Raw genomic sequence first — 15,118 nt, 5'->3', positions numbered from 1 at the left:
TATTATGATCTGACTCAAATTTGTGCAGATTTTTTTCAGGCAATAATTCATTATAGACAACTCTATCATCCAGGACAAGTATGAGGCTCCTTATAATATCGTCTTCCAGAACATTAAGGTACAACATTAATGTAATGGTATAAATTACTATAAATGTATAAATAAGTTTATAAGTGTGTAAAATACATTGAACTATTTGTTACAACAAAACATTGTACTAGTATACTCAGCAAGATGTTAAATCAACAGATAGCTACATTTTATGTTCAACATTTTGTGTACAGCATATATGCTGGAAAGGATTTATACCCAAATTAAATAAATCTGAAGAAATGGTAGGGTGTCTCTGGAAAAAAAAATCCATAAAAACTCATACAGTCCAATTTGCTATTATGTCACTGTTACTGAAATATAATACAAAGTAACTGAATTCGATGAACATTCTCAGAGTGCAATATGCCTCAGAGTGAATGCACAGTAATGTCAACATTATTTTTCAAGGCTATGTTTGTGAAAATGGATGAAAGCAAACCACACATTTTGTTCTCAATCTGCGGAAGCATTATGCACTGTGAAACACTGTACTGCTGTTCTACATAAAAGCTGTCTCATTGCCAACATCTTTCCCCTGCTGGCTGTTCTACACTTCTCATCACTGATTCAACATGTTGTAAGATATTTTATGCTGTATGACACCACAGTCCAATCTGGTTAGGATAGCATAAAAATAATATATCTGCTGGCTGTTCTACACTTCTCATCACTGATTCAACATGTTGTAAGATATTTTATGCTGTATGACACCACAGTCCAATCTGGTTAGGATAGCATAAAAATAATATATGAATTTCAGTATTGAAACTGGAACAGCAGAACAGCTCTCATCACAATGGATATCAAATCGAGGTTGGATTACAGCCATGGGTACATCATTTCATGCTACTCAACCGTATGTCATATGTCAGAGTTCATCAACTGTAGTGGCTGGCGACTGGTGGCTGGTGACTGGTGGCATAGCCATCTCTTGGCATCCAGTGAACAGACGTTCTACACAGGTGACAGATTTGAAGAAAATGCTGGATACGGCAACAGTGGAACACTCTCTGTATCGAGGTAGCTCAGTACAGCTCAGGTGATGTGTAGTCTTGCATTATCTTGTTAAAAGATAACATCACGGAGCCCTTGAGAATAGGGCACAGCGATAGGCCTTAACAAAACACAAATGCAATGGCTGCTGTCCAAATTACTGGCTATGTGAACCAGAGGTTGTGACATGTATCCAGTTGCACCCCATACCATAACATCACATGCTGGACCCGCATGTGAATGACAGGTACAATCTGGCCAGGTCTGTTGGCATCAGAGCCTCCACACACAAGTACATCAATTGTGACGATGTTGCAGAACCGAGACTCATCTGATACGATGACACAGTGCCATTCCTGTGTCTGGCATTGTTGTCAGTTGCACCGCTGTCAGTTCACCTCTCTCTAGAGCTGCATTAAGGGCTAGACAGTCTGTGCTGCTCCAGATGCCATCACATTGTCTGTGTGGATACTTGTCTCACTGTACACAAGCCCACTTCCTGACTAAATGTACACAACTTCACTGCAGGATCACGTACGCATGAGTGAACACTTGTCTGCCCTCTCAGGTGCTAGTTGGGTGGCACTACTGAGGCCCTGCAAGGCATTTAGCATGGCCCTCCTGAACCTACCAATTCTATGTTCGCACAAAATGAGATTCTGAGCAATGCAAGCAGCAATATAGTGAAACAATAAACCAGAGCCTCAGCAGACCATGAGCCGGCCACTGCCAAATCTGGAATGCTGATAAACATTTCTCCTTCTTCCATTATGCTTAACACGGACTTCGTGTAAACAACCAACACTGAAATAGAATTTCTGAATGAGAAACCTGCTCCATAAGCTTTTTCTTGCATACAGAATATGCATGGGAGTGCTGAAAAGTTATGCCTCTGAATTTTTTATTCTGTTCTCAATATCGGTCGAGGTATGACACGTCACGCATATTACTTGGTCAACTTTCCCACTTCACTGACTCGTGGCACACCCCCCTCCTGCAAACAGATGGAGTCGCAATAGGCAGCCCACTCTGACCAGAGATTGTGAATATGTTTACGGTGCACTTCGAGGAAGAGGCGCTGATGTCATCCAAATGGAAATCCATCTTCTTCTTCTTCTTCTTCTTCTTCTGTTATGTTGATAACACACTTGTGATCTGGCCTCATGGAAGAGACAAACTTCTTGACTTCTTTGTACATCTGAACTCCACACGCCACAAAATCAAATTCACTATGGAGACCAAAGAAGAAGGAAGACTACCATTCCTGGACATCATAGTCAGGAGAATAATGGACAGCACCCTGTGCCACAGCGTGTATCTGACTCTATAAAACACATAAACTCAGTTCTCCCTATGGCACTGTGAATAATTTCAATAACAAAAAGTGAGATGTATGTTGCAGCGTACATTTAATTTCCACTTTGGCTTTGCATTCAAGATCAGTCTTACCTGAGAGTGCAACATTACATCTTTGGTTAATTTAATTATATGTTCATTAGATTTTGGTTATAAGGCACGTTTTGCTGCCTAATGTTTCATCTCCAAATACTGGAAACAATCCATGGAGGAAGAGGAGTATGTAAGACATTGGTGGACCAGGTTGGAAGAATCTGTAAATTTCAATACTCTGTAGAAGAGCTCAATCATTTGAAAATAACTTTCAGACCTTGTGGCTATTCTAACAGATATACATAAGGCACTACATTCTAAAATATTTGCATCTTTCACTGAAAAACAAGCAACTAGAGGAAAAGTTCTCTTGCCATTTGTAAAAACAGTCGCAGATCGCGACCTCCGAGTGCTATGAAGAGAAGGTATTGACGCAGTGCTTAAACCAAACTGAAGACCACAACAGCAGCCATACTCAAGTAAATTGCTATGCAGTAGTTTCAGTGAATTTGACAATGATGTGGCTGCTTTCATGGTGGCCCAGTCATATTGTGGGGTAGGGAATGCCAGTGACAGGGCTGGAATTGTAGGTGACAGATGGATTTTTGGCAAAGCCTTGTATCAATACCTCCTTAATTATTGAGCTGAAAAACTGTAAAAAACATTCATACAGCAAAATCACACAAAAAAAATTCCTATTTCTGCAGGTATTGTGCCTTCTGTTTCTTTTTCATTACAAAAACATATTGATTCAAGTTTATAGTCACAACTATGTCACTGTGATTTGTGTAACACACATTCTGGAACATGTTCCAGGAATGTCATGAAACAGACAGCTTTAAATACTTACTCTAGCTCATCTTTCAAGACTTGCATGCCAATAACAACACCATCTATCCAATCTGTTTTTATTTCACTTTCATGTAAAGATTTCTCCACAAAGGATATCATCTGCCATGTAGGCAGTGCAAGAGGAAATTCCACACTCACATTTGGGTAATCAAGTGGATTCTGTGTCTTGTCAGAACCAAGTACAATCAACCCAATTTCATCTTTACCACTGGTAAATATCTGGAAACATATTAAATGGTAAAAATAAGTTTTGTTTATAACAAGTTGTATACCAATAAAAACATCACACACAGATACTCTTTATAAAATTATTTAATTGGATAGATAAAAAATCTACTCACCAAGCAGTGGCAGAACACACACATAAAAGACTGTTGTGATAGGCAAGCGTTTGGAGCCAGTGACTCCTTCTTCAGGCTGAAGGGTTGCAGGGGAAGCAAGAAGGGTGAAGGAAAAGGACTGGAGAGGTCTAAGAAAAGGGGTAGATTTTGAGAAAGTTACCCAGAACCGTGGGTCATGGGTGACTTACCGTACAGGATGAGAAGGAAAGACTAATTGTTGGGGACTGCATCGGGCAAGATTCGGAAACCTGAGAGCTTAAAGGTGGAAGACAGGGTAATATGCAAGACAGAGATTACTACTAAAACTGTACATGAGCTAATAAGAGTGAGAAGCTAAGTGTATTGTATGCAACAGCTGTGGGAGGGGGCAGTGAAAATAGACGGGAAAGACAATGAAAGATGTAGAAAGCTAAAACGGAGTGAAGCAAAGAGTAATTACAGTGAAAAAAAGCTGAGACAGGAGAAATTAACGTAAATTAAGGCAAGGTGGGTGGTGAGAACCAAGGACACGTTGTAGTGCTAGTTCCCACCTGCGGAGTTCTGAGAAACTGGTGTCTGGCGGAAGAATCCAGGTGGCATGTGTGGTGAGACAAGTGCCGAGGTCACGTATGCCATGTTGTAGAGCATGCTCTGCAACAGGATATTGCGAGTTTCCAGTATATACACTATGCCTGTGCCCATTTATCCTAACTGATAATTTGGTGGTAGTCATGCAGATGTAGAAAGCTGAACAGTGTTTACATAATAGCTGGTATATGACATGTGTCGTTTCTATTTTTCGCCTGATCCGCAGTTCTGGGTGACTTTCCCAAAATCTACACCTTTTCCTGGAACTCTCCAGGCCTTTTCCTTTACCCTTCTTCCTTCCCCTTCAACGCTTCTGTCTGGAGGAGCCACAGGCTCCGAAAGCTTGCCAATCACAACAGTCTTTTATGTGTATGTTCTGCTGCCGCTTGGTGAGTAGATTTTTTATCTATTCAATTAAATAATTTTATCAATAATTTATTGTTTATGTTGTTATAGTTACTCTTTATAACCTACTTAAAATACATCACGTACCCTCCTCTGCACAATTCTTCGAACACATAGTTTTGCCTTTTGTAAAAAATCACTGCATTTCTGTATAACATATTTGGAGTCAAAGTGTCCAACATCTATTACAATTATAAACAGAAGAAAGAAAGTCATTGTATTTATTGGCAGTATTACGCAATCAAATATTTTGAAAGAGTTCCAGTGGTATAAATTTACAATATCTTACAAATAAATATATACGTTTATTCTTTAAATCAATTCTTAGCAATAACATAATAGTATATAATTGCAGAATCAATATAGCCAATTTTAATGTAATGACTGCAATACAAATACAAAATAACAGCGGTAAGTTATAACAAATGAGAGAGAGAGAGAGAGAGAGAGAGAGAGAGAGAGAGAGAGAGAGAGAGAGAGAGAGAGAGAGAGAGAGGCATTTAGACACTGTTTCATTACAGTGTGAAACTTATTAGAATTAAAATGAAGCCATAGTGAATTGTTACATTCCAAAAATAATAATTATTGTGTTCTTTCACCCCAAAATAATACTTTCATTAGGTAATATATACTTTTAATTTCAGAAATTTTTACAACAGCTATGGACTTCACTGCCTCGATGAATTTATTACATGTGTCAATGAATGAGGGTTGATAACAATGCTTTAGTCATTCAATTGTTCGTCATGTGATATTCACAATGTTCTTAATAACTTCTTATGTAAAGTTCCATCATCAAAAAGATAATCTACGTAAGTTTTAAAAGTCGCGAATCTTTAAACAACAACTTGAAAATGGGTATATCAGTATTTTGTATACTTTCTAGCATTGCTAGATTTACTTTTAAATTTTAAAGTATATGGGCAGATTGAGCGACTTCCCATCCAGAAAATTTGCTGTTGGCAAGGCCTCACTACAAAGATAAATGGTCTTTCCGGAGTCAAATGCAAAAAAAAACTCATAAATACCAGCATTGTAAATGATACAAACAGGTATTAAGCAACGGGCATAAATATCGTTCTGCTTGACGAGAGAAAAAAGTAGGTAGATGAAAGAGTAAATTGGGTGCAAGCATTGAACATAAACTCACCCAAATTGCAAAGGTTTAAAAAAAAAAAAAAAAAAAAAAAAAAAAAAAAAAAAAAAAAGAAACAAGAGGGTCACTGCTCAAGAATTGAGAACTGTCCCCCCCCCCCCCCCCCCTTTCTTTTACAGGCTTGCTTTCACTTTTCAGATGAGACCATGTCCCGCATATGTGAAGAAAATAGCCAATATGTAAAGAGAATTACAGATAAAGAGTTTTCTAGAATGAGATTTTCACTCTGCAGCATAGTGTGCACTGATATGAAACTTCCTGGCAGATTAAAACTGTGTGCTGGACCAAGACTCAAACTTGGTGATCGTAACCCCAGACCTGTGTTGCCATTTTGGGAGGTAGATCTCATATCTGGAAAGAGGAGATGACAGTTAGGGTACTATGGGCGAGCAGCTGCCATCAATTTTTGATGGTGCAGAACCCACAATAGTGGAACTGCTGCCTAGTCCAAAGGCACCTGTTACCAGTCTTACCCCACAATAGTGTATCAAATCCAGACGTAATGTCGAAGCTGATAAAAAGTCATATGAGAGATTCCTGTAATCTAGGTGTGACTGCACCAATGCTGCATACAGCCATATCAAAGTAGAGTGGACGACACCGCGGTCGGTGTCGCTGAGGCATAGAAGAGCATTCAGGTGCAACCTACATGTCTGCTTTAGTTGACAAAGATGGGGAAGCCATGTCAACTAGGCATCAAAGACCGGTCCTAAAAAACACAATGACAGAAATGCATAACGTAGGTCATGGCAGCCAAAAAATGGATGCTATGAGTGAAAGCCCAGGATTGTGCTTGGTGTATTGCTCCCTGCATTCTGCCTCCAGCAATAGCCGTCGCGGACGAACAAAAAAGATGGGGACACCATATGTCATGCAGCTGCCGCCAGATCATTGATAGTCACAAAAAGGAGAGCGACACTCAAAACAGAACCTTGTGCAAGCCCATTCTCCTGCAGGGGGGGGATGCTACAGGAGGCACCAACCTGTACCCAAAAAGTGTGACATGGAAGAAAGTTCTGGATAAAAATCAGGAGTGGGCCATGGAGGCCCCACTCCTTTAAGGTGGCAAGGACGTTATGGCACCATGTGGTATCATAAGATATATACGCAGATCAATGAAAACTGCAACAAGGAACTGATGCTGAGCAAAAGCTGTTCAGATAGCACACTTCAAGTGGACTAAATTATCTTCAGTAGAGCGCCCTTGGCGAAAAGCACCCTGGATCGAAGCCAAAGATCCGGGGATTCAAGGACACAATACAGTGTTCGACTAACCATATGTTCAAGTAACTTGCAGGACACTGAGTAAACAATCTGGACGACAGCTGTCCGTTTGAAGAGGCAATTTATCTGATTTCAAAATTGGAATAACGGCATTTTCTCGCTACTGGGAAGAGAATTCAGCATTGCACCAGGGATGGTTAAAGAAAGGCCAGGTACATTGACAGAAAAATTTGCAACACCAAAAAATAATTAATGTAGAGTAACGAAATACCAGGAATATATTTGTTGAGACAACGTATGTAAAGTGATTAATGTTGCAAGATCAGAGATCAATGTGAGTGTGAGATAAGCCACTGCAAATGTAAATGTAAATGCTGGTACGCTGTTGTACACGTGTCATGTGTCAGTTTGTGGGATGGAGTTCCATGCCTGTTGCACTTGGTTGGCCAATATAAGGACAGTTAATGATGTTTGTGGATGGGTTGAAGCTGTCATCAGATGATGTCCAATATGTGCTCGATTGGAGGTAGAGCTGGTTATCGAGCAAGCCAAGGCAATATATTGACACACTATAGCATGTTGGCTTACAACAGCAGTATGTGAGCAAGTGTTATCCTGTAGGAAAACACCTCCTGGAATGCTGTTTGTGAATGGCAGCACAACAGGTCAAATAACCAGATGGACATACAAATTTGCAGTCAGCGTTCGTGGGATTCAGACAGAGAGTTTTGTCAGTGGAAAAGCGAAAGCCATTGTCGACGCTCCAGGAGTAAGACAATCAAGACATTGCTGAAGATGCCACTAAGTGAGACAGGTTCATAGAGAACTGCAATAGATGGCAAAATCGTCAAAAAAAGGGAGCCGGAGATGCCCAGTGGGAGACAGGCCATTATAGGGTTAATGGCGATAGCAAAGAGAATGACACTCAGAATGGAACCCTGAGACACACCATTTTCCTGGATAAAGGTGTCCGACAAGGCAGACCCTCCATGCACCTCGAAAACTCGGTCTTTTAAAAATGTCTGAAGGAAACAGGGTAGGTGGCCACGGAAGCCCCACATGTGAAGAGTATGGAGGGTACTAGCTCTCTAGCAGGTGGCATAGGCCTTCTCCAAATCGAAAAACACGGCAACAGTCTGGGATTTCTGCAGAAAACCATTCTTGACATGGGTGGGCAAAATAATGAGACGGTCAACTGCAGAATGCCGTGTTGAAAGCCACACTGTGCATCCATCAAAAATTGTGAGACTCGAGCCACCATATCATCCGGGCATGAATCATATGTCCCATCACCTTGCGAACACACTGGTAAGAGAGATGGAGTGGTAGCTAGAAGGAAGAGTGCGTGTGTGTGTGTGTGTGTGTGTGTGTGTGTGTGTGTGTGTGTGTGTGTGTGCGTGTGTGTGTGTGTGTGTGTGCTTTTGTGTGTGTGTGTGTGTGTGTGTGTGTGTGTGTGGGTGTCAGAGAGAGAGAGAGAGAGAGAGAGAGAGAGAGAGAGAGAGAGCTAATTTCGGCAAGAGCTGGATTTCCATCAATAAACTGAGTTGAAGTCTGCTGTTGTGGTCTTCATCCAACTACTCCTTTGGTGCATCTCACCAGCCTATTCCAGCCTTTGTAAGCCTCTTCATCTCTGCATAGTATTTCAACCTAAATCCACTTAGAATGGTGAACCACCATTCAGAGAATAACTTTTTAACAACACAGTTTGACTTCTGTAAAAGCTTCTATACTGAGAATCCAACATAATATCTCACAAATTCAATTCCAGTAGAATTAAATAGTGGAAATTATCCCCTCTGTCGTCTTGCCAAAGCCTTTGACTGTTTAGATTAAAAAATTCTGTGAGGGGGAGCTAAAATAGTATGGCATTAAAAGTCTTCCCCTTGCATGGATTGAGTTGTACTTTAACTACAGAAAATGGAAGGTCACATTAACAAATGATAAGACAGGTATAAGATTAAACTCAAAAAGGGAGAACATAAAATATGGTGTGGCACACAGTGTTTGCTGCCAAGTCCACAAAAATGATTTACTTGGGGCACTGGAGGGCTTTGGAAAAACTCTAATGTTTTGCAGTGTCACAAACTTATTGATGCAAGATCTAAACTCATCCATACCAGAAACATCCAGGAGAATAACAGAACAGGCTTGTACTGATCCACAGACACCAGCTTAATGCCTAAAAACTTGTATTGTGCAGTTCTAAAGAAATAAAAGTGACTTACAGATACGAATATCAAAAGTAGGGATAAATGGGCAGTTAGGCTCCCGTGTTCTAAGTTCCTGGGTATGCAGATACCACTCACGTGTGAGACCAGCATGTGAGTCAGCTAACCGAGAAGCTCAGTTCCGCCCATTTTGTGCTTAGAAATCTCTTACTGTATCAAACTGGACAAAGGATTGCTAACACACTTTCACTCAGTTTACTCATATGGCATAATCTTCTGAGGTACTTCAGCTAAGCGGAAAAAAATATTTATTCTACATGTTGAAAAAGCTTCTTCAGGGACCCATGGATTCTCACACTTACATGCCTATAGAAGTTATATTCCCTAATGGTATTTGTGATTAATAACAAGAGTTAGTTTAAGATAAACTCAGCAATTCAGAACTGCAATACTAGAAGCAAAAATAATTTCCATATATAAAAACCTAAAATCAGGGTTGCCACAAGTTTCTCCAAGTGAAATTCCCTGATATTTCTCTGATTCCACAGACACGTTTTAGAATTTTTCCCCGACAAATTTTGAGGTCTCAAGGGGAGGTAAAGACATAAGTCGACAAAAGAATGTAAGGGCTTTGTATTTCTCCCCCATTTTGTTTTAGGGCGCAAAAACACCTAGGGTCATATGTGTCCATGCCAAAACTGTGAAACACAAAGATGAAGAGAGGAGTTAAAAATGATTACATGTCAATGTTTAATGACAGAAGAGAGGACAGCTACAAACAGGGACGTGGAGAAAGGTCTATGAAGTACGCAATAGGGAAATGGAGGCCCAGAACTAAAAATTAAATGGCCTTCACCATATTGCTACAACTGATAAAAAGTAAAACACGGTCGACAGCCCACGCATTGTTCACTAAAACGGCCAATAACTCAGATGGCAAACCCAAACGGGAATGTAAACGGTAAAAAAAAAAAGGGCATCCCCTCAGGAAACGGCAGACAGTTAAAAGTTGGGTGCAATGTGCACAAAGTAGTAGGGGAGCACCACTTAACAAATGGTGATGACTAAAAAGGCAGTGCCCAATATGCAACCTAGTTAAAATGACCTCCTCGCCACAGGAGGACTGAGAGGTGGTTGTCCAAGCCACTGGGAGAGGCTTAATAACCCAGAGCTTATTCCTATGAATGGAGGACCAGTGGCGATGTCAAAGTGACATCACCTCCTGACAGAAAGCAACAAGAGATCATCAGAGGGAATGCAAGAATTATTGGGCTGAAGTACGAGGAATGCAGCTTTGGCAGCAGTATCAGCAACCTCTTGGACCGATATGACCTGGAACCCACATAAACATCACAGTGGCTCCATAAAAAGTGAGCAAGTGGAAGCTTTCCTGGAACCGGTGCACTAAGGGATGGACAGTCTACAGTGCACAGAGGCTTTGAAGGGTGCCAAGAGAGTCTGAGCAGAGACACAGTTGAAAAGAGTATGTCACCAGATGTACTCCATGATCTGATACAGGGTGAAGAGCTCTGCTGTAAATACTGAGCAATGTGCTGGAAGTCAGTACCAAAAAATGTTGGTTGACGTTGAAGGCACACCCGACACCATGGTCAGTCCAAGAGCCACCAGTGTACACAAAGATACTATTGCAAAATTCCATGCATAGGTCATGAAACTGAAGGCAATAGACCGAGCCTGGTGCAGTGCCTTTAGAAAGTGAATGAAGGTCAAGGTGAAGATGGGCTGCCGCACAAAGCCAAGATTGTGAAGGGTTCACACCCATCGAAAAAGCTGCAGGGAGCATGAAGTGGAAGGACCAAGATAGTTTTGTATAAAGCAGGAGCCTCAGGAATTTTGTAGTGTCAATGAATGGAAGAGCAACAGGCCCAAGATGTAAAAATGGTGGGAGAAACCAGCTGTGCTGCCAGAAATTCATACAAATGTTTTTGTCAGTAGAAAAACGAAAGCCATTGTCGATGCTCCGTGAGTAAAGACGATCGAGACATTGCTGAAGACACCACTCAATGAGACAGGTTCATGGAGAGCAGCAGTAGATAGCAAATTTGTCAACAAAAAGAGAGCTGGAGATGCCCGGCAGGAGACAGGCCATTGTAGGGATAATGGCGACAGCAAAGACGACGACACTCAGGACAGAACCCTGAGGTACACCATTTTCCTGGCTAAAGGTGTCTGAGGAGGCAGACCCCATACATACTTCGAAAACTCGTCTTTTAAAAATTCCTCAAGGAGATGGGGCAGTTGGCCCCATGTGTAGAGAGTACAAATGATACTAGTCCTCCAACAAATGTTGTAGGCTTTCTCCAAATTGAAAAACACAGCCAGTCTGGGATTTCCACAGAAAACCATTCATGACATCCGTAAACAAAGTGGGTGATAGCCAGAAGGAAGTTGTTTGTCCTTACCGGGCTTAGGTGTGGGTATGACAGTGGCTTCACGACAGTGGCAGGAAAACATGCCCTCTGCCCAGGTCCGGTTGTACGTATTAAGCAAAAAGTGCTTGCCCACAAGAGAAATGTGCTGCAACATTTGAAAGTTAACAGTGTCTGGTCCACGGCAGAGGATTGAGATGAAGTGAGAGCGTGACTTAGCTTCCTCATAGTGAAGGCAGCACAGTAACACTCACGATTCTGAGAAATCCAGCTCTTGCCGAAATTAGCTCTGTCTCTCTCTCTCTCTCTCTCTCTCTCTCTCTCTCTCTCTCTCTGACACCCACACACACACACACACACACACACACACACACACACACAAAAACACACACACACACGCACACACACACACACACACACACACACACACACACACACACACACACACACTCTTCCTTCTAGCTACCACTCCATCTCTCTTACCAGTGTGTTCGTAAGGTGATGGGACATATGATTCATGCCCAGATGATATGGTGGCTCGAGTCTCACAATTTTTGATGGATGCACAGTGTGGCTTTCAACACGGCATTCTGCAGTTGACCATCTCATTATTTTGCCCACCCATGTCAAGAATGGTTTTCTGCAGAAATCCCAGACTGTCGCCGTGTTTTTCGATTTGGAGAAGGCCTATGACACCTGCTAGAGAGCTAGTACCCTCCATACTCTTCACATGTGGGGCTTCCGTGGCCACCTACCCTGTTTCCTTCAGACATTTTTAAAAGACCGAGTTTTCGAGGTGCATGAAGGGTCTGCCTTGTCGGACACCTTTATCGAGGAAAATGGTGTGTCTCAGGGTTCCATTCTGAGTGTCATTCTCTTTGCTATCGCCATTAACCCTATAATGGCCTGTCTCCCACTGGGCATCTCCGGCTCCCTTTTTTTGACGATTTTGCCTTCTATTGCAGTTCTCTACGAACCTGTCTCACTTAGTGGCATCTTCAGCAATGTCTTGATTGTCTTTACTCCTGGAGCATCGACAATGGCTTTCGCTTTTCCACTGACAAAACTGTCTGTCTGAATCCCACGAACGCTGACTGCAAATTTGTATGTCCGTCTGGTTATTTGACCTGTTGTGCTGCCATTCACAAACAGCATTCCAGGAGGTGTTTTCCTACAGGATAACACTTGCTCACATACTGCTGTTGTAAGCCAACATGCTATAGTGTGTCAATATATTGCCTTGGCTTGCTCGATAACCAGCTCTACCTCCAATCGAGCACATATTGGACATCATCTGATGACAGCTTCAACCCATCCACAAACATCATTAACTGTCCTTATATTGGCCAACCAAGTGCAACAGGCATGGAACTCCATCCCACAAACTGACACATGACACGTGTACAACAGCGTACCAGCATTTACATTTACATTTGCAGTGGCTTATCTCACACTCACATTGATCTCTGATCTTGCAACATTAATCACTTTACATACGTTGTCTCAACAAATATATTCCTGGTATTTCGTTACTCTACATTAATTATTTTTTGGTGTTGCAAATTTTTCTGTCAATGTACCTGGCCTTTCTTTAACCATCCCTGGTGCAATGCAGAATTCTCTTCCCAGTAGCGAGAAAATGCCGTTATTCCAATTTTGAAATCAGATAAATTGCCTCTTCAAACGGACAGCTGTCGTCCAGATTGTTTACTCAGTGTCCTGCAAGTTACTTGAACATATGGTTAGTCGAAGGCTGTATTGTGTCCTTGAATCCCCGGATCTTTGGCTTCGATCCAGGGTGCTTTTCGCCAAGGGCGCTCTACTGAAGATAATTTAGTCCACTTGAAGTGTGCTATCTGAACAGCTTTTGCTCAGCATCAGTTCCTTGTTGCAGTTTTCATTGATCTGCGTATATATCTTATGATACCACATGGTGCCATAACGTCCTTGCCACCTTAAAGGAGTGGGGCCTCCATGGCCCACTCCTGATTTTTATCCAGAACTTTCTTCCATGTCACACTTTTTGGGTACAGGTTGGTGCCTCCTGTAGCATCCCCCCCTGCAGGAGAATGGGCTTGCACAAGGTTCTGTTTTGAGTGTCGCTCTCCTTTTTGTGACTATCAATGATCTGGCGGCAGCTGCATGACATATGGTGTCCCCATCTTTTTGTTCGTCCGCGATGGCTATTGCTGGAGGCAGAATGCAGGGAGCAATACACCAAGCACAATCCTGGGCTTTCACTCATAGCATCCATTTTTTGGCTGCCATGACCTACATTATGCATTTCTGTCATTGTGTTTTTTAGGACCGGTCTTTGATGCCTAGTTGACATGGCTTCCCCGTCTTTGTCAACTAAAGCAGACATGTAGGTTGCACCTCAATGCTCTTCTATGCCTCAGCGACACCGACCGCGGTGTCGTCCACTCTACTTTGATATGGCTGTATGCAGCATTGGTGCAGTCACACCTAGATTACAGGAATCTCTCATATGACTTTTTATCAGCTTCGACATTACGTCTGGATTCGATACACTATTGTGGGGTAAGACTGGTAACAGGTGCCTTTGGACTAGGCAGCAGTTCCACTATTGTGGGTTCTGCACCATCAAAAATTGATGGCAGCTGCTCGCCCATTGTACCCTAACTGTCATCTCCTCTTTCCAGATACGAGATCTACCTCCTAAAACGGCAACACAGGTCTGGGGTTACGATCACCAAGTTTGAGTCTTGGTCCAGCACACAGTTTTAATCTGCCAGGAAGTTTCATATCAGTGCACACTACGCTGCAGAGTGAAAATCTCATTCTAGAAAACTTTTTATCTGTAATTCTCTTTACATATTGGCTATTTTCTTCACATATGGGGGACATGATCTCAACTGAAAAGTGAACACCCAATTTACTCTTTCATCTACCTAGTTTTCTTCTCGTCAAGCAGAACCATATTTATGCCCGTTGCTTAATACCTGTATGTATCACTTACAATGCTGGTATTTATGTATTTTTTAGCATTTGACTCCGGAAAGACCATTTTTCTTCGTAGTGAGGTCTTGCCAACAGCAAATTTTCTGGATGGAAAGTCGCTCAATCTGCTCATATACTTTAAAATTTAAAAGTAAATCTAGCAATGCTAGAATCTACAAAATACTGATATACCCATTTTCAAGTTGTTGTTTAAAGATTTGTGAGTTTTAAAACTTACGTAGATTATCTTTTTGATGATAGAACTTTACATAAGAAGTTATTAAGAACATTCCGAATATCACATGACGAACAATTGAATGAATGAAGCAGTGTTATCAACCCTCATTCATTGACACATGTAATAAATTCGTCGAAGCAGTGAAGTTCAGAGCTGTTGTAAAAATTTCTGAAATTAAAAGTATATATTACCTAATGAAAGTATTATTTTGGGGTGAAAGAACACAATAATTATTATTTTTGGAATGTAATAATTCACTATGGCTTCATTTTAATTCTAATAAGTTTCACACTGTAATGAAACATTGTCTAAATGCCTCTCTATCTCTCTCTCTCTCTCTC

General features: G+C 41.5%; 1 pseudogene; it reads right to left on the bottom strand.

Annotated features, from left to right (window-relative positions):
- Positions 1-14,606, bottom strand: part of LOC124734576 — a 56,313-nt pseudogene extending 41,707 nt beyond the window's left edge.
- Between the last annotated feature and the right edge of the window lie 512 nt (positions 14,607-15,118).

Source organism: Schistocerca piceifrons, unplaced genomic scaffold (genome assembly GCF_021461385.2).
Source record: "Schistocerca piceifrons isolate TAMUIC-IGC-003096 unplaced genomic scaffold, iqSchPice1.1 HiC_scaffold_1520, whole genome shotgun sequence".
Lineage (NCBI taxonomy): Eukaryota > Metazoa > Arthropoda > Insecta > Orthoptera > Acrididae > Schistocerca > Schistocerca piceifrons.
Note: the sequence above shows the minus strand (reverse complement) of the source record. Positions and strands in the feature narration are given on the sequence as shown.